Raw genomic sequence first — 21,684 nt, forward strand, 5'->3', positions numbered from 1 at the left:
GTATATGCTCTGGTTTAAGTTAAGTGAATCATCTTTAATCTTCATATGCTCATTTTTTAGCTAAATATATATCATCTTCTCTCATACTCTCATGCTTATGAGAGAGTTGAGTATGCGAGGTGCTCAGGCATGAGTATGTGGATTCTCTCTATGGGAATATTGTGTATGTTAATGTCTGAGAGTGTGAAGCCCTATTTATCTATGGTTAAAGGTGCTCTAAGGGATTAAGGATGAAAAACATGATTGCTTGATTTGCGGTCAGGTGTATACAGTTAGGGTTGGTCGGGTTCGTGCTTGGACATTAATTGTTTGCAGATTGGGAGTCCAGGTGTGTGTTTACTAGGGGATAGGGGTGCTGTGAGATCACTCGGCTATAGAGAGGCATTCACTGAGTGTGTTGGTGGTTTTCTCATTTCCCCCTTTCCATCTTGTGATGCCCCCACTGAGGATCACATTGATCGCTCAAGTGATGGCATGGTGCAATAACATGGTGCCAGATTGTGAGTTAGTGTTCTCAGGTGTGCAAGATGCTCAAGATTGGATGTCAGATGTGGAGCTCTGGATGTTATCGATGCGGATGCTGACCGACGAAAGCCAAGTCAAGGGCTATGCCGCTGGTGATGCGAGGAAAAGCCAAAGCTTGGTTCGAGGGGTTAGAAGTTCCCGATCGACAGTCATGGAAGGTGGTTCGAGCTCGGTTTATTGAAGACTTCTAGTAGAAAAATTCACCTGCAGAATTGGACGCAAAGTTCAACGTTTTGAAGCAAGATATAATTAAGTGGTGAATTTACAAGCTTTTTAAATAAATTTGAAGATATTTGGCAGCAATTAGAAGCTGCTACACAGTCTTGAGGCAACGACTACTTCAAGTTAGAGAGGTTTTTGGAGTATCTACATCCAAAGATTAGAGAGAAGGTCGAGCTTGCCGATGTGGAAAGTTATGCAGATGTTGTCTCCTGAGCCAAGGCAAAGACCAGGAAAGCAAAGAAGAAGTTGGAGATGGGTTTGTTGAAGCCGGCGGACTATGGATATAGCTCAACAATGGAGTTGCTTCATGGCATGAAGCCAAAGGGGAGTTCAAGCGTCAAAGAGGTAGATGCTTTGCCATTGGTAAGCCATTATGGTCATTCATTTCAATTTGTACCTCCAGTTTGGTGTGCTGTTGTACAAGGGTCTGTTAGCCCAGCTAGCAAGGATGCGGTCTTAGCCGAAGAGTGTATGCATGAAGAATCAAATGAAGCTATGGATCATAGCTCGCAGGAAAAGTTTGAAGATGTTGACAAAGCGATGGTCGACGCTGTACAGGAAGAAGCTAGCCAGGGGGTTGGGCAACCTTGCGCTACCAATTGTATTGAAGAGTGGTAGCGCATTCCAAAAGGTGTGGACTATGTCAACATACGAGAGAACGAGGTGATAGATCATGGCTTTCTTTCTTGCTTAGCCGATGGTATGGTTGTAGAAGCGGTCCTAGATGAGCAAGTTGACATTCAAGAGCTAATGATTGAGCAATCCGATTTGCTCTCACCCGAAGTGGTTGAAGATGAAGTATCACAAGCTATGGTGGAAGAAGATTGGCATGGTAAGTTATGTATAGAGTGTATGCCATTTGAAGGACCTACAACAAAGGGTATGCTTGAGGAGCAGGTAGGCTTCGTTATCCAAGAAGCAGTGGTAGTGGAAGACAGGTTGCCAAAGGTGGGTGTTATGCTATTGATGGACATGCTTTTGAAAGTTTCTTTACAGGTAGTTTTTCATGGTTTGCAAAGCTCTCGTGATGAGAGGTATGCTATTGAAAGCTCTGTAGTAGCAGGTGAGACGACGATGGTGTATGGTGCAGATGCTTCACAGGTTGGTTTACAGGCTTGTTTTGTAAATGAAGCCGGCGTATGGATATAGGTTGAAGGTCGATGTTATGTCAAGTTGCACGAGAGGTTGATTTTTGGGCTTACAGGTGCAAAAAAATGGTTTTATGCATGTACTAGAGACAGATGGCTGTGTTCAATGCCATGTATTTGATCCTGGCGGAGTTTACATCACAGTTGGGAGAGCCTATGGCTTTCCATTTGATCTAGGGGGATTCTACAACTGATAAAATCTCTCTCTCTATCTATATATTGCTTATGTACATACTAAGTACCAGTTTTTTAATATGCAATCATCTCTTATCTAAATAATGCTATGGTTCAACATGAATGCTCAACGAGGGGTTGGGCAATGATGGTACAACTAAAGATGGTCGGCCTATCGAAGTGCAAGAAGCCCAGGCATGACAATTTGCAGGCAAATGACGAGAACATTGGGTAGGTACTTCATGCAACTAGGAGAGAGGTATACGGAAATGGAGCACTTGCTAGTGGAAACTGTCAGTGTTTCTTCCTATCACAGGTGGTAGGAGAAAATGTTTATATCACAAGGTTGAGAACGAGGCAAGGGATACTTTATGCAAGTGCTATCAGGTTTATGATATGGGTTTTGGAGCGAGTTGTCTACAGGAGACTCTACTGCCAGGACAGTGTATGTCAAATGTGGATTTTGGCAGAGCAAAGGTGGTTTTTGAGCTCAAGTACTGGTCGGGACACCCAGAAGTTTCAAAGGTTGGTTGGGTGTAATCATCAGAGAGAGCCATGATGTGTACCATGTTGAATGCTTTCCCTATTCTGGCAATTTCAAAGCTCTATGGATGCATGAATCCCAATGGTTAGCATCGACTCAATGGATGCGATTTGAAGGTTGCCGACACTTGTAGCAGTTTTGCTCTTCTTAGAGTGCGTTCGAGTATGTGGAGGTTAATATAGTGTTTTCATTGGATGCATGGAGTTCACCGAGCAATTCAAGCGTGTGATACGAGGCCAAGCCTGATTTTTTTAGGGAAAAGGTAAAGCTCGAACTAAACACTACATTAAAATAGAAAAAGCGACCAACGCCATGGCATGCAGAGAAGTGGCGTGTACAGTAGGACCAAGGGTGTTGCGTGCACGTGGGCGATAGGGTGGCGAGGCCATCACAGGTGACTTAAAGGGGCAAGGAGACAGGTGATTAAAATATTACCGCGATTGTTTCCGCTCTTATTATCACGGTTATTATCGCTGTTATTACCGGGCGAATTACCGTTGTTATATTCGACAGCCAAAATTAAGCACCTAAACTTCAATTTTTGGCTTAACCCCTCCCCCCCTTCAAATTTTGGTGTTTTCCTCCTCTCAATAAACATTAAAGAATATTGTACATAATTTTCAAATTTAAAAAAGAAGAGAGAGAGAGAGAGAGAGAGAGAGAGAGAGGGGGGGGGGGGGGGGGGAGGGGGAGAAGGGGACGGGGGATATAATATTACACTTGGTTACAATTAGAATAATCATTGTCAATTGATTAACATAATTGAGTATATTCTCAAATCTAAAGAGAGGAAGAGGAGGGAGAGAGAGATAAATGGATTACACGACCAAAAAACTTCATAAATGCAAAATGTTTATGAATCATCTTCCAAAAGATCTCTACATGAAGCATCATCCAATTCTAATCCCATGGCTCCTAAATCATTAAAGAGAGAAACGGAATTGTCATTTGTGGATGCATTGCCTTCATCATCTTTGAGTTCGTCATCCTCCATCTCATCATCTTCATCATCATGACGATCATCCTTGCTAAGACTTGCTGCCGCTGGACTTGATTCATCGACCTCTCTCTCCTCTGTTTCCACCTCATCCAAAGTCGGAGGTAGAAGAGGTTCGAAGATAGTCTCCACTTCATTAGTGAAAAAAATGGTTCTCCCCCGAGGTGTTACGGGAATTACGAACCAAAGTTTTGGTTGGTGGATTGTTGGGATATGTATGACCTATAAAATAGAAGCTCAAAGTGAGTAACATTGGTATAACTAACGCTACAAGCAAATAAGAATAAAAAAGGTACATGTCACTCACCTGCTTACAATTGCACGGTAAAACTAAATTGTGATACCTCTTTGTGTGATGCACACTAGAGTCCACCATGTAGAGACCATTCTCATGTCGTCTAGACACATTTGCAAACCACTTGCAATCGAAGATGAAGGTATGAAAGGTTCTAAATTAACTTCTAGTATTGTTTCAATAGCTCTGCAGTACCTGGCTTCATCACCGTCTATGTCAAAGCTGCCCATGATGGCACAATCCATGGTGGTTCTACGCTTGTCAATGTGGTGCGTACGAAAGTGACGACCCTTTGACCACATAGAGTTAAAGGAAAGGCACTACAAAATAGTAAAACATATCAATTTATCAAATACATATTAAAGATAATTTCAAAAAATAGCGTTACAATATGGTTTAGGTATATGAGTACTCTACCTTTGGTACGCAACCTCGTGCATACTCCCATTCTTTGTTGGTGATGTCTTCTCCGCGTGCTTTTGCCTCTGTCATTCTCTCATGAATCTACTCTGCACTAATGAGATCTGGGAAACATGCAAGGTTTCTAGGCACTGGAGGTGTCCTCCTTCCTCCATGTGGTTGTTTCCATGCTTCCCTCTCTTGCAAACGCCTTGCCTTTGCCACTGTCCACAAGTCCACCCACTTGGTCATAATCTTTGCATTGAGAATGCAAAAGTTATTGACCACACGGGATAGATTCATATCCATGTAAAGTAGTTTCCCCTTTCCACTTGGCAAGTGTGAAGTCATCCTTGCATCTTCCTCGTCTGACCACATGTGAGGCATTGAAGGATCAACTTGTGCCAAATACTCTGATATATAAACAAATGCCTCTTGAACGTCCACCCTTCCGTCATACATGCCTCTGGTTGAGACCGTAGCTGCACAAAATCTTTGAGAGTCTTTAAAAACCTCTCTAAGAAGAACATCCATCGTGCGTGTACTATTCCACATATAGCTATCTCCACCACCATGTGAACCAAGAGGTGAATTTGACTATATAAGAAGGACCGATTGAAGAAATGCATCTTCAATGGCACACACAGTTTTTGTTGCAAGTGTTTGAGAAGCAGGGATAGCATCTATTTCGATTTCCTTGGAGCTCACAAATCTGCAAGAGAGGGACACAAGGATACACTAAGTGCTAGTTGAACATAAAAAGGGTGTAGTTGAGTGGAGTCTTGTGGTGTACCTTACTAGCTCTCCTAGTTTGAAAACAACGTCCATGCTTACCTCTCTTGCAAACGCCTTGCCTTTGCCACTGTCCACAAGTCCACCCACTTGGTCATAATCTTTGCATTGAGAATGCAAAAGTTATCAACCACTCGGGATAGATTCATATCCATGTAAAGTAGTTTCCCCTTTCCACTTGGCAAGTGTGAAGTCATCCTTGCATCTTCCTCGTCTGACCACATGTGAGGCATTGAAGGATCAACTTGTGCCAAATACTCTGATATATAAACAAATGCTTCTTGAACGTCCACCCTTCCGCCATACATGCCTCTGGTTGAGACCGTAGCTGCACAAAATCTTTGAGAGTCTTTAAAAACCTCTCTAAGAAGAACATCCATCGTGCGTGTACTATTCCACATATAGCTATCTCCACCACCATGTGAACCAAGAGGTGAATTTGACTAAGAAGGACCGATTGAAGAAATGCATCTTCAATGGCACACACAGTTTTTGTTGCAAGTGTTTGAGAAGTAGGAATAGCATCTATTTCGATTTCCTTGGAGCTCACAAATCTGCAAGAGAGGGACACAAGGATACACTAAGTGCTAGTTGAACATAAAAAGGGTGTAGTTGAGTGGAGTCTTGTGGTGTACCTTACTAGCTCTCCTAGTTTGAAAACAGCATCTCTGAATTTCTTGTCCCGACATATAAACATACTCACTGGCAGAATGAACTACAATGTAAATCGGGGAAAGAGAAAGTGAGTGATAGTCATATACACAAACTATAGATAGAATAGGGAGTATGAAGATTACCTGAAGTATCTTGTGCCAATCATGAGACTTCAACCCATACAATTGAACGCTTCCACCGTTCTTTGCTTTTGTGAAAACTCCCTTTAGCGACCTCATGTATCCTATTGGTTTGCGAATAGAGGCAATGGTACCCTTCACCTTGTCTGATTCTTCTTTGGCTAGCATCCATGGTGCTTTATGAAGCACAATCTTTCCATTTGAGGCATGCCGTGGAGTAGCAGAGGCGGGGAGACGTTTTAAAAGCCTCAAATCCTCCCTCGCACCCAAAGAGTCCTTCCTGCCAATAATGTGGTCCCATAGTGTTTGGGATACATTCTTGAATATGTGCATAGGATCCAAGAGGTGTTGTATTTTTAAGTCGTTCCAATATGGAAGCCTTAAAAATATGAAATACCTTGACATACCTTTTGGTGGAGGACACAGAGTCGGATTGTTGTTGTGGTGTTCTTCCCAAATGGTTGCCCAATCTGCCATTGTGAGCTTTAGAGGAGTCTTACCATTTATTGGAGCCTTGTGCTTGTTATGCCCTTGGGATAATAAACGATGGTTGTTTGGATAGATTACCTTGCGCAAGGAATCGGGCCTCTCTGTCACCAATGATGGCCCGCAAGTAGGACCTGTATTGTGCCCCGATATGGACAACCTTGCATACATATCATATGGTTAGAGAGACGAGTGAACTAAAGTGAACTAAAGGGAGAGAGGGAAAGAGGGAAAGAGAGATAGAGGAAAGCGGGTTACCAGAAATCTCTCCAAGCCCAGGATAGTCATGCGTAGTCCACATAAGGATTCCCCTCACTTGGGCCTCTCTCCCCCCCTTTGCAAGTGAGAAATCAACAACAAGAATGCCTCTCCATAACTCCTCCAACTACTCGATGAGGGGCTCAGGGTAAATGTCAATATTTGACACTTTGTACTTCCCTGGCACAAGCAAGGAAAGAAGAATATTGCCCTTCTTGGTTGTCTCCCATGGTGGAATATTGTAGTTGACGATCACCACAAGCTAAGTGCTCCATGAAGTAGACTTAGTGCCGAAGGGGTTGACACCATCACTTGCTAACCCAAGCCTCAAGTGTCGAGGCTCCAACCCAAACTCTGGCCATGAGTTTCGATGTGCCTCCATGTAGATGAATCGGCAGGGACACACATCATTCCATCATTTGAGTGATGGTTCGCGTGCCACGTGAGAAGATCCACGGTAGACCTACTTTTAAACATGTTGGATGCATGTGGCCATGGATTTCCCAGGATGTGAGCGCAAAATCAAAAGAGCGTTATACAACATGGAAGGTACTTAGAGAGCCAGAGTTTTTACAAAACGGAGCAAAATTGTTCAAATACAATATTTATGGCTTTAAGAGATCTCTCTCTCATCCTCGCATAGCTCAGCATAACTTCCTATATCTATATAGAGCTCTCCGTTTAAACAAATGTCCTCCTTTTTATTTTGTAAATCCTCTACATGCACTCCATAGAGAGTAGCAGCTTGATGTTCGTTTGGCACCACCTCAACGGCTTCTGACTGAGCATCTTCTCATATCTCCTCCATTGATGTCGCTGTGATTGGCACATGGTAGCCTTCATACATCCGTGCACTACGAGGGGCTACCTCTATGACGTACCACCAGTTTGATGCAGACTATGTAGGATGAAATATCACCTGCCAGAGCCACATAACTTACATGAGGGCATCCAAGCACATAAATTCTAAAATGGGATGTTACTATTTACATACTTACTTGTTCACAATGCTAGAGTAGTACGAAAGTGTCTCTTAGGTCAGTCCATTTCTTAGTTGAATCCACCTCAAGAAAACCAGACTCTCCTCTACGCGCAGTAGTGTTGCGACCCTCCATGATTATCTTGAACCATCGCACGTCAAACAAGTCGACAAAAAATCCTCTATAATCGATCCTCAAAATCCTTGTAGCGTGCTGAAGTAAGTGAGTTTTGCCACCACAGGATCTGCATCAGAGGACCGCCGTTGACTAGACTGTTCAAATTTTGCCATGATTCCACAATCTTGAGTAAACCGCTTTTTGTCGATCCGTTCCACCCTAAAATGTCGACCTTTACACCATGTTGATGTGTATAACTTATACTACAACCAACAAAGATTATGAGTGGCCATTCAAACATCTAGAAAGTAACTAGTCGTACATTGCAAAATTACCTTGATCGCGCAACCCTGAGAGTACTCCCACTCCTCCTCAATCACTTCTTTACCACACTGTTGTGCGCTTTTCAATTGGTTGTGCAACCATCTTAAGCTCATGAATGTTGGTAGGCTCTCCAGACCCGTCGGATAGTGCATCGGTGGTTGTCTTCCCCGTCTCCACTCGATTCGTGCCCTTTGTCGCTCTTGTTTTGCATCCTCATATTGTGAAATCTACTTTTGCATCACTGGATTGTGAAGCATGTAAAATCGGTTGATTTTAGCCTCTAGATCTTCCGTCATCTTCTTTTCAACACCGAGATTGCACATGACAATCCCAGATATGCGCTCATCATCTATGGTTCTCCATAGCGTGTCTCGGGCTTTATCAAATCCGTCTAGCCACTCTCCAATGTACACTAAGGACTCTGATACCAGCCAACCTTCTTCCATGCTACCCTACGGACGTGCCTTCTGACGCACATATCCCTTGAGCGTTTTCATGAAACGTTCTAAAAAGAACATCCATCTGGAATGTACTGTGCCAGCTATTTCCACCTCATCAACTATGTGAACAAGAAGATGCACCTGAATGGTTAGCATGGTAGTAGGAAAATGTTTCTTAAACATGCACACAACCTCCGTAGCGTTTATTTTGGCGAATGGTATGGAGTCTACGTTGATCTCCTTTTGTGAGATCCGTTACCTCAATGGCAACCGGTAAAATAAACTACAAAACACTAGAGCAATGATATTAAAGTCCACACACGAATTTGTTACACAATTCTCACTATGATATATTCCACTATGAACATACCTGACATATTTTATGCCAGTCATGTGACTTCAAACCGGTAAGCTTTACCGGTCAGATGGTCCCATAGTAGATTACCCACATTCATGAATATGTGCATTGGATCAAGCAAGTGATTGATCATGAGTCAAGGCCAGTATGGTAACTCGTACCATAGAGATAGTCTCTTCATCGCTGGGGGCAATCCGTCATCGCACATCTCCTTCTGCTCGAACCATGCTTGTGCAGACATCCTCGGTGGCTCTCTTCCCAAAAAGTCGTCGTGTAAACATGATTCTCTGGAAGATATGCTTGATGACCTTCGTAGATTTGCTTCTTCAATGAGGGTGCCCTACATGCATTTAGTCTAGGTCCACATGTGACACATGCTCTGTATCCACTTGTTTGAAGCCCTGCATATATACACATGATAATAGATCAGCTTGAGAAAAACCAAGATTTACAGTGTCTGAGTGAGGAGTGTAAATAGGTCACCTTAGCATTCTGTTAGTCCGGGATAGTCATGCATGGTCCACATTATAATGCCTTTGATCAAAGTATTCCGTCGACCTGTGTGTCGGCTCATATCCACCACTTCTATGCCAATCCACAATTGTTGTAGCTCTTCCAATAGTGGACGAAGATACACATCCATATTCTTCACTTTATATCGTCCCGACACAATCAAACTTAGCCATAGGTGCCCCTTCTTCGTAGTCAACCACGGGGCAATGTTGTAGTTGACGATGACAACGGGCCATAGACTGTAAGATTTTGATCTTTGACCAAATGGATTTACGCCATCCATAGCCAGGCCTAAGCGCAAATTCCGAGCTTCCCTGGCAAAATCTGACCATGTTCCATCTATATGTTTCCAGGCTGCGCAATCTGCAAGAATCCATAACACACCATCTGAAGATTTATTCTCCTCATGCCATGATGCTAGGGCGGGCATGGACTTACATTCGAAGAAATGCTTGATGCGAGGAAGCAAAGGAAAATGTCTCAAAACCTTTTGCGGAATTTTTGTTCCGTGGAGATCTACTCGATATCTCTCGGAATCACATTTTGGACACTTCTCCATGTCTATGTATTCCCCTCTGAAAAGAATGCAGTCATTAGGACAAGCGTGGATCAAATTGTAATCCATCCCCAAGTTTCGCAAAATCTTTCTTGCTTCCTCTCGGGAATCTGGCATCACATTATCAGCTGGTAGTATGTGCTCTTTGAGCAATCTACACAACATAAAAATACGGTAGAATTGTGTAAAAATCTATCAGATCATTATACATTTAGAGTTTTATTAAAGTAAACTAATTGTAATAGATCACCTGAAAAGCGCTGTGACGCTAGTGTCACTCCATCCAAACTTTGCCTGCATATTGAGAAGAACCAGGAGCGCTTTCAATCTAGATACACGTGTTCCATTATACAATGGCGTATCGGCTTCATTTTTCGTATCATCATAGATAAGCCTTTCTGAATCCATGATCGTCTCGATCATTTCATCAATCTCGAGGTCAAACATTGCCTCGTTGGGAATGTCGTCTGCGTGATCATCCCCCAAGCTGTCAGAGGCTACATCTTGTGGCCTCACATATGCCATTTGACCAAATCCCCTGCGAACACGTCTATTGGGTTGCAAGATTGTTGCCTGTTGGCCAGCGTCAAAGTCCGACAAGTTATAATTAGCAACAACTCGATCTATAATAGATGGATCGAACTCGCCAAATTCGCAAACGTGCTGCAAAGAAACACGTCTTGTCCGTCGCACATTGCATTGATTACAAGGAAATAAGATCCTCGTTGAGAGATAGGTGTTTCGGTTGGACAGCTCCACATCTTCATCACTACTCATAATGAGGGTAAAAATCTTATAACCTGGACAACAAATTTAATCTTCTATTGGCATTCTTTGTCTTTTATCTCTCTCTCTCTCTCTCTCTCTCTCTCTCTCTCTCTCTCTCTCTCTCTCTCTCTGTTCACACTGTAAACTACCTCACATTCTCTAGTCATGTCCAATCCCTGCACGCCTCGGTCTAGAGGTGCACGGAGATCAGAACCACTGGGTTATAATCTCGTCTTTATTGGTCAATGCCTATATTTGTGGGTACAAGAAATCTACACACCCATGTCTACATGATAGTGCATGTAGTGGAAAACCCCTTTTCCTCTTCTCTAGCTGTAGCATTTCATAGCATCTTAACATCTTTTCACAGTAGATCTTTTCACCGTTTGTCTAACTCTAATTTTTTTACCGTAATCTTGAAGTTAGACTCTAATATAAAAAGTCAATCCAAAATCTTATCTTAAATCTAACCTAATTGAACATGTGGTGATTCGCTCCATTGAAGGGTAAAAGACATACCAATGGGGCTACTAGCTGTGTAGATGTGAATGGGTCTCACATATACAATACTTCAACGCAAGAGTTTAATACTAGCTTTGATGGGACAAAATCCTCCTTGAATTTGGTCCAGTCGCCACTCCCCGTCTTGATGCAAACTCTTGCTGCGTCACTTTGCTGCCACCGCCTGTCTGGATTGGTCGTCATCTCCTCCCTGAGGAGTGGCGGCTAGGCCAGCTTCGAGGCGGATTTCGTCCTATCACCTGCGTCATGGATCGATGGGGTGGAGAGGTGAGAGTATTAAACTCTTGCATTGAAGTATTTGTATGTGAGGCCCATTAATATCTACACAATTGTTGTATGCGGCCCATCACTTGCTTCCCCTCAGGGGTCATAATGGTCTCATCGGACATACGATTGATGAGGTAGGCATATCACTTTGGCATGTCCCTCCCGTGAACTATAGCAACCCTGTCCGATGAATGCTCATCATCCAGACCTCTAGGTGACCCCAATGCAGTGTTCGAGTCACTTCTAAGCATCTCCGACGCAGTGACTGAGACACCGGCCACTTTCAAATGCGTAGGCAGTATAATCCTTCAGTGTACTCAAAATAAATCTAAATCTAATCTAATCTAACTTAAATAAACTTAAATCTAATCTAACGTAAATCTAAGTCTAACCTTATCTTAAACGATAAAAAGAGAAAAATGGTATAACCTTTCTATCACCCAAGTGTGGTAGATTGGTTATGCCATTTCCCTCTTTAATAACAGGTAAATAATTTAAATAAACCTAAATTTAATCTAATATAACGTAAATCTAAATTTAATGTAAATCTAAATCTAACGTAAATTTAAATCTAACATAAATAAACCTAAATCTAATCAAACGTAAATCTAACTAAAAATAAACCTAAATCTAATCTAATTTAACTTAAATAAACCTAAATCTAATCTAATTTAACTTAAATAAACCTAAATCTAATTTAACGTAAGTCTACATCTAACCTAATCTTTAACGTCTTTTGGGATAGTTTCCTACGACGTTAAAACTCTCTTTTTCTTGTGTGTGTGTGTGTGTGGGTGTGTGTGTGCCAATAAAAAGAGAAAAATGGTATAACCTTTCTATCACCCAAGTGTGGTAGATTGATTATGCCATTTCCCTCTTGAATAACAGGTTTTAAGTTCAACTTCTCGTCGGCTAGATCTTTAGGTCTCTTTAATTAGTTTCCTACGATGTTAAATTAAACTCTCTTCTTCTCGGATATGTGTGTGTGGGTGTGTGTGCATGCCAATAAAAAAAAGGAGAAAAATGGTATAACTTTTCTATCACCGAAGTGTGATAGATTGGTTATGCCATTTCCCTCATGAATAATAGGTCTTGAGTTCAACTCCTGTCGACTAGAGCTTTCAGGTCTCTTGGGATAGTTTCCTACGGTGTTAAGACTCTCTTCTTCTTCTTCTTCTTCTTCTTCTTCTTCTTCTCTCTCTCTCTCTCTCTCTCTCTCTCTCTCTCTCTCTCTCTCTCTCTCACAATGTGAGTGTGCATTCTTTGTTTATGCATGTGTGTGTGCGTTTTTGGTTTATGCATGCTCTCTCTCTTTTCCTCTCTCAATGTGTGTCTGCATTCTTTATTTATGCATGTGTGTGAGTTTTTTGTTTATGCTTGTGCTCTCTCTCTCTCTCTCAAAAACACGATGTGTGTGTGTGTGTGTGTGTGTGTGAGAGAGAGAGAGAGAGAGAGAGGGAGAGAGAGAGAGGGGAAGGGAACATGAGAGTGAGGAGAGGGAAGGAGCATACCTGGATCTCCTTCCTCTCCTTGTGTGTGTGTGTGTGTGGAGAAAAAAGAGAGAGAGAGGGAGAGCGCGCGTTACCTTGCTTGCTTGAGCGCGCACCAAAAACTCAGATCTGAGATCTGAGTTTTCGGACGCTCTCGATTATTTTTTTTAGCCCTGATGGCGTCGCTATGAGCGTCGCTAAGTTACTTGGAATTTAGCGACGCCCATAGCGACACCTATAGCGACGTCGTGGTTTTTCACATTTGAGCGTCTCACTGCGAGCGTCGCTACTATTAAGTACCTCTTGTAGTGTTAGTCGCCTGTGATGGCCTCGCCACCCTATCGCCCACGTGCACGCAACACCCCTGGGCCTACTGCAGTAGCGGCGCCACCACTCTGCATGCCATGGCGTTCATCATTTTTTTCTATTCTAATGTAGTCTTTAGTTCCAGCTTTACCTTTTCCCAAAAAAAATCAAGCTTGGCCTCGTATCACACGCTTGAATTGCTAGGCAAACTCCATGCATCAAATGAAAAGTACACTATATTAACCTCCACATACTCGAACGCACTCTAAGAAGAACGAAACTGCTACAAGTGTCGGCAACCTTAAAATCACATCCATTGAGTCGATGCTAACCATTGGGATTCATGCATCCATAGAGCTTTGGAATTGCTAGAATAGTGAAAGCATTCAATATGGTACACATCATGGCTCTCGCTGACGATTACACCCAACCAACCTATGAGACTTCTAGGTGTCCCGACCAGTACTTGAGCTCGAAAACCACCTTTGGTCTGTCAAAATCCACATTTGACATACATTGTCCTGGTAGTAGAGTCTTCTGCAGACATCTCGCTCCAAAGCCCATATCATAAACCTGATAGCACTTGCATACAGTATCCCTTGCCTCGTTCCCAACCTTGTGATATAAACATTTGCTCCTGCCACATGTGATAGGAAGAAACACTGACAGTTTTCACTAGCAAGTGCTCCATCTCGGTATACCTCTCTCCTAGCTGCATCAAGTACCTGCCCAATGTTCTCGTCATTTGCATACAAATTATCATGCCTGGGCTTCTTGCACTTTGATAGGCCGACCATCTTCAGTTGTACCATCATTGCCTAACCCTCGTTGAGCATTCATTCTCAACCATAGCATTATTTAGATAAGAGAAGAAACCTGGTACTTAGTATGTACATAAGCAATATATAGATAGAGAGAGAGATTTTATCAGCTGTAGAACCCCCCTGGATCAAATGGAAAGCCATAGGCTCTCCCAACTCTGATGCAAACTCCGCCAGGATCAAATACATGGCATTGAACACAGCCATCTGTCTCTAGTACATGCATAAAACCATTTTTTTGCACCTGTAAGCCCAAAAATCAACCTCTCGTGCAACTTGACATAACATCGACCTTCAACCTGTATCTATATGCCGGCTTTATATACAAGCCTGTAAACCAACCTGTGAAGCATCTGCACCATACACCATCGTCGTCTCACCTGCTACTACAGAGCTTTCAATAGCATACCTCTCATCACGAGAGCTTTGCAAACCATGAAAAACTACCTGTAAAGAAACTTTCAAAAGCATGTCCATCAATAGCATAACACCCACCTTTGGCAACCTGTCTTCCACTACCACTGCTTCTTGGATAACGAAGCCTACCTGCTCCTCAAGCATACCCTTTGTTGTAGGTCCTTCAAATGGCATACACTCTATACATAACTTACCATGCCAATCTTCTTCCACCATAGCTTGTGATACTTCATCTTCAACCACTTCGGGTGAGAGCAAATCGGATTGCTCAATCATTAGCTCTTGAATGTCAACTTGCTCATCTAGGACCGCTTCTACAACCATACCATCGGCTAAGCAAGAAAGAAAGCCATGATCTATCACCTCGTTCTCTCGTATGTTGACATAGTCCACACCTTTTGGAATGCGCTACCACTCTTCAATACAATTGGTAGCGCAAGGTTGCCCAACCCCCTGGCTAGCTTCTTCCTGTACAGCGTCGACCATCGCTTTGTCAACATCTTCAAACTTTTCCTGCGAGCTATGATCCATAGCTTCATTTGATTCTTCATGCATACACTCTTCGGCTAAGACCGCATCCTTGCTAGCTGGGCTAACAGACCCTTGTACAACAGCACACCAAACTGGAGGTACAAATTGAAATGAATGACCATAATGGCTTACCAATGGCAAAGCATCTACCTCTTTGACGCTTGAACTCCCCTTTGGCTTCATGCCATGAAGCAACTCCATTGTTGAGCTATATCCATAGTCCGCCGGCTTCAACAAACCCATCTCCAACTTCTTCTTTGCTTTCCTGGTCTTTGCCTTGGCTCAGGAGACAACATCTGCATAACTTTCCACATCGGCAAGCTCGACCTTCTCTCTAATCTTTGGATGTAGACACTCCAAAAACCTCTCTAACTTGAAGTAGTCGTTGCCTCAAGACTGTGTAGCAGATTCTAATTGCTGCCAAATATCTTCAAATTTATTTAAAAAGGTTGTAAATTCACCACTTAATTATATCTTGCTTCAAAACGTTGAACTTTGCGTCCAATTCTGCAGGTGAATTTTTCTACTAGAAGTCTTCAATAAACCGAGCTCGAACCACCTTCCATGACTGTCGATCGGGAACTTCTAACCCCTCGAACCAAGCTTTGGCTTTTCCTCGCATCACCAGCGGCATAGCCCTTGACTTGGCTTTCGTCGGTCAGCATCCGCATCGATAACATCCAGAGCTCCACATCTGACATCCAATCTTGAGCATCTTGCACACCTGAGAACACTAACTCACAATCTAGCACCATGTTATTGCACCATGCCATCACTTGAGCGATCAGTGTGATCCTCAGTGGGGGCTCCACAAGATGGAAAGGGGAAATGAGAAAACCACCAACACACTCAGTGAATGCCTCTCTATAGCCCAGTGATCTCACAACACCCCTATCCCCTAGTAAACACACACCTAGACTCCCAATCTGCAAACAATTAATGTCCAAGCTCGAACCCGATCAACCCTAACTATATACACCTGACCATAAATCAAGCAATTATGGTTTTCATCCTTAACCCCTCATAGCACATTTAACCCTAGATAAATAGGCCTTGACACTCTCAGACATTTACACATTATTCCTATAGAGAGAATCCACATACTCATGCCTGAGCACCTTGCATACTCGACTCTCACCTAAGCATGAGAGTATGAGAGAAGATGATATATATTTAGCTAAAAAATGAGCATATAAAGATTAAATATGATTCACTTAACTTAAACCAAAGCATATACAATGAACCTCCCATTAGAAAAACACCATGATTGATATAGCATCTGGCCAATCTCTGATGCACTACGAGCAAAAGAACTTGACCAGCTTGCCTCCTTCCCCTTCTAGTGTGGTGGATTGCGCACCCCTATTGGCAACGTGGGACCTTGCTTGCAGCTCTCTTTCCTCCCTCTAGTACAAGTACCCTTTTAACTCAGGCACCCAGTTGCTCCAGAGCTTGTCACCTCCTTCGTCATGCTCTCTCTTCCAATGGCCATCCTGTGTAGTCGGCCAGCCTCTTGGCCCTGTTATCCTCCTCACGCCTTGGTAGCCCTGATATGCGGCTCCAATCTGCAGCCCCCCTGATCCCCTTATAGCCTTCTTTGCAGTCCTCAGGCATTCCCAGCTGGCGGACCTCGACCCCTCCTCACTGACGGGTCCTGCAATCTCAAACCCTCCTCCACCCCTCTGGCGGCCTTCACCTCGTCATGGCCGTGCTCTGTAGTCTCGACCTGCACGCAACACCCAACCCTGCATGGTGGTCCTGGCTTAAACTGTCTCCCTCCTCATGGCCAGCCCTCAGCTCTATCGACCCTTGGTTCCTCCCCCCAACTGCGAGCCACACGCCCCGTTCAAGGCAGCTCCAGACCCCTTTCTCAACTCCTCGGTCCCTCTCACAGTCTTCCCCATGCAACTGGCATTTTCTTCTCCTTTGCCCCCACCTGTCCCCTTGCCCCTTTGAGTCGCCTGTGATTGCCTCGCCACCCTATCGCCCACGTGCACGCAACACCCCTGGGCCTACTGCAGTAGCGACGCCACCTCTCTGCATGCCATGCCATGGTGTTCGTCATTTTTTTCTATTTTAATGTAGTCTTTAGTTCCAGCTTTACCTTTTCCCAAAAAAAAACAGGCTTGGCCTCCTATCACACGCTCGAATTGCTCGGTGAACTCCATGCATCAAATGAAAACACTATATTAACCTCCACATACTCGAACACACTCTAAGAAGAGCGGAACTTCTACAAGTGTCGGCAACCTTCAAATCGCATCCATTGAGTCGATGCTAACCATTGGGCTTCATGCATCCATAGAGCTTTGAAATTGCCAGAATAGTGAAAGCATTCAACATGGTACACATCATGGATCTCACTGACGATTACACCCAACCAACCTATGACACTTCTAGGTGTCCCGACTAGTACTTGAGCTCGAAAACCACCTTTGGTCTGCCAAAATCCACATTTGACATACATTGTCCTGGCAGTAGAGTCTCCTGCAGACATCTCGCTCCAAAGCCCATATCATAAACCTGATAGCACTTGCATACAGTATCCCTTGCCTCGTTCCCAACCTTGTGATATAAACATTTGCTCCTGCCACCTGTGTAGGAAGAAACACTGACAGTTTTCACTAGCAAGTGCTCCATCTTGGTATACCTCTCTCCTAGCTGCATCAAGTACCTGCCCAATGTTCTCGTCATTTGCCTACAAACTGTCAGGCCTGGGCTTCTTGCACTTCCATAAGCCGACCATCTTCAGTTGAACCAACGCGGTAAACACTTGGAGATTTTCATTGTGTGTGTGTGTGTGTGTGTGTGTGTGTGTGTGTGTTCATGCTGCAAACATGTGAAAATATTTTCATAGGAAGGTTGGTTGTCCCTCTCTCAATGGCTCATAAAAACGCCATAAATAGCTATCAAGAAAATTGACCTTTTAGTATGCATTGAAAGAGTCCTTACTCTGATTAGTAGCACCGTCTCGGTTTCACAAACATTGTAAGTCCTCCCTACAGATCTACAGAAAAAGAGTCCTCATTGTGATTCCTAACGCCATCTCAGGTCCGCCAACATTATGAATCATGTTCCCACACATGCACAAGAAAATATAATGTATAAGTTACCATAGGCTGCATACAAAAATGTTTGGTATTTACACCAAAAACAATTTCTATTTGTACCGTCTAAGATTTTTTGTGCTTGTTGATTGTCCATCATATGTAGAAAAAGAACTCCACAATGTAGAAGAATTAACTACAAGAGGTAGCATAGAAGAACCACCTCAAACTTCCCTCTTACTCATACGTTAGGCACAAAATAGCTCATGCTCCGCAATCGAAGATAGAGTAACAATCAACGGGTGAATTTTGGAGAGTCCATCTTTCTTTGACACCTTGACGCAATCACAGCATGCTATAGCTAAAGTGGCCCTTGTTGCACTGCCAACTCAACTATTGCTGCCAAACATACGAAATCAAGTATAAAATTAAAACATGTGTCTACCATGCTCTCCCACCCTTACATCAAAGGAAAACCTTATCTCTTCGTTTTGAAACTAGATGAACCAACTACTTACAAATTCCGACTTCAGATGGCCAATTGGTGCAAAGTTACCCATTGATTTTGCTCAAAAAACAGGCATACCAACTTTCATTTTCACAACCAAAATATTTTGCTTGTACCTCATAGGAGAATCAGCTTCAAAAGAAACAAGCAAAAAAAAAAAATTAACACAGATTAAGCAAGGATGTGGGACTTCTATAAAAAAATCGAATCTTGGGGATAACTCTCTTGATTTTTCATGGCTTGCTTATGTTTTCTTCCCAATTATATTATAACTTAGCTTTTACCCATTGTAGTTAGTGATTTTGGCAAGCTTTCAAAGTACTTTTTGATGCAAAAAGGAAACTCGGGTCTTGCACAAATAGAAGCCCATGGTTAACTACTACATTCTTGTAGTGTTGGGATTGTGAGCTTTGACACACACCAACAACTAGCATGTGATAATCACCTCTTCTATGGCTAGCATGCTAGTCATCCTGTAAGCATGTAAGGAACATGGCCTAGCACACATGGTAGGTGAGTTGCACAAGAGTCCAAAAAAGTATCTCGGCCACCCTAGCTTCCACCTTCTATAGAGACACTCTTGCCCTTTGGAGTTTTCCCTTGACCCTTGGGAAAGATACCAATGTGACCCATAGGAGGTGCACCTAGTCACCAGCAACTACTATATAAGTAGTCATTTCTTGTACACATCATAAGTATGTTAGTTTATCATTAATCAAGTCATGTTTTGAGTATATTCTCTCTCTCTCTCTCTCTCTCTCTCTCTCTCTCTCTCTCTCTCTCTCTCTCTCTCTCTCTCCCCCCCATTGAGTAATTAGTGTAATAATAAGTGATTACTAAGTATGCTAAGATGAATGCTAGCCTTGTTAATCCCACCTAAACCCTTCCAATTGATATAAGAGCTGATGGTTCACACCTAAGCCTAATTAATCCCTTAATCTCTCTCTCTCTTAATTACACACGATCCCTCTCTCCCTATCAAGTGCCAGTAGCAATAAGATACACAATTGTATTGCGACTCTCATAGGTTTTGGACATGTTCATTGCAAGCCACTACCCACATCTATGAGAAGAGCACACGATTAATAGCAACTAGTGCATAGATTGGTGCATTTGCATTTAGATTTGGTGTGCATTTTGGTGTCATTTTTACATGTGTGGAAACTTCAATTAATCCCACTCAAAGTATCAAATCATTGCATTAACTTTGTGTAGAGATAATACTCTCCGAGCTCTCTTCGACAAGCTATCAAGCTCACAAAACCAACACTCCCACCCCATCCAATTTATTTTTCATAAATAGGTGTATTTGAGTTTATATGTTTGTGCACCCTTGCATTGCTAAGATTATAACTTTACTTTTTGGGCGTATTGCCACAAAAAGGCTTGGGCACCTTGGTTACGGGGGTTAACTCCTAATTATAGTCGAGAGGTTGGAGGTTCAATTTGACCATGCTATTTTTAGCAAAGGGTAACATGGATGGACATGAGAATTCCTTCCAATGCACCTTCAAAGGCCTAACAAGTCCGTAGGAGGAGCCTTATGCACATTGAGGGTTTAACTTTGTTGGTCGAATGTGAATCCTTATCAATTAAAGCTTTGGAAAAGACTGGCATTGCTGTCCCCAAAACCCTCATAAATCCTCGATACCCTCTACCCAAAGGGGTTTCCCACCACCACCTAAAGTCCCACAACTCTAGGGGTTTTCCACGAGTAGAGGAGTAGCTAAGGAGCATAAAATTGTCAAGATTGGGCCCCAAAGTATTATGTTGAGCTTCCAAAATTCAAGGCAAACATTAAAAGGTCCCTTCAAGAGGGGATTTAAAGGGATTTTCTACGATCATTCAAAGTAATATTTTCAAGCTTCAAGGCGAATTTGCAATTGGTAATCATATACGCAATTCTTTTTTAAACATTCGTCAATACACTTTGTAATTCGTTTACTTCAGCGTTGGATACTTGATGTCCTATTAGGTTGTATAGTCATGCTCACCAAGCAAGACTAGTTTCTTTTTTGGCCTGCCCAAAGGGCAAAGGCTATAGTGATGCCTTCTCTTTTTGCTGACTAAAATAGAAAAAAGACTAGGTTGTATTATCAAGCATTTTTTGATAGGTTAAAAATGATGGTTGGTTGAAATAAGATAGTGGGCACTCATTTAAATGAAGAGTGTGCAAATCTGATGATATACATGTCTTGAGTTTTATTGCTAATGAAAAAGAGTTGGAACTTGGGTCATTTTTTAGTGTCAATCTTTGAATGAGTGTCTTCTGGCTGGCGTTGGTTGAATTTTAAAATTGAAAAATTTGATGATGGCATATAGAGGTAGTGCGTATTCAAGGCATTCCACTACAACAAAAAAGGGGATTATCCACATATATAGTGACGCTTAACGTCGCTATACGCGTCGATATATGCGTCCCTGTGAATCTGTCGCAAAGAGCGTCGATATACACGTGGAAAGGCTTTATTAGTGACGTGTATATCGACGCGTATATAGACGGGTATAGCGACGCATATATCGACGACCATAACAGTAAAAAAAAATTCTTGGGCAGAGGACAGGTAGCCTGGCATGTGCCCAATGAAAAGATGGACAAAGGCACCACAGCCAGACTTCTTGCCCTCTGCCCAAGAAAGCGAGCAGCACCAAAATCAACTGTGCTCCCGCAGAAATTTCGGCAGAGTTCCCTTCTTTTTTACATAAACTTTTCAACAAAAAAAAATCATGTATACGCCTCCTACATGCTATCCATGTAGGATCTCACATGAGATTTAAGGCCAATGACCATAACGAACCATAACCATAACTTAAAACCATAACCGACCAATATAATCACTTTGATCATAACCAGAAACAAAATTAACAATAACCATAAGCATAACCAGAAAGTTAAACATAATCATAAACAAAACCTGAACCATAACTATGTCTATACAAGAATAGGAGAAATAACTATGTCTATACAATGGCAATGACAACAACCATAACCATAAGGAAAACAATAACTGTCTGAACAATAATCATATATAACCATATATATATGTCTATACAAAAGGAGACACAGAAGCGTGTCTGTGTCTCA

The 21,684-nt window shown here is 42.6% G+C and overlaps 2 pseudogenes; one reads left to right on the top strand and one right to left on the bottom strand.

Moving 5' to 3' along the window:
- Positions 1-469: 469 nt before the first annotated feature.
- LOC147447094 (uncharacterized) lies at positions 470-2,089 on the top strand (annotated as a pseudogene).
- Positions 2,090-13,501: 11,412 nt separating this feature from the next.
- On the bottom strand, positions 13,502-16,880 carry LOC147447095 (uncharacterized; annotated as a pseudogene).
- Between the last annotated feature and the right edge of the window lie 4,804 nt (positions 16,881-21,684).

Source organism: Adiantum capillus-veneris, chromosome 11, assembly GCF_014529385.1.
Source record: "Adiantum capillus-veneris isolate H3 chromosome 11, ASM1452938v2, whole genome shotgun sequence".
Classification (NCBI taxonomy): domain Eukaryota; kingdom Viridiplantae; phylum Streptophyta; class Polypodiopsida; order Polypodiales; family Pteridaceae; genus Adiantum; species Adiantum capillus-veneris.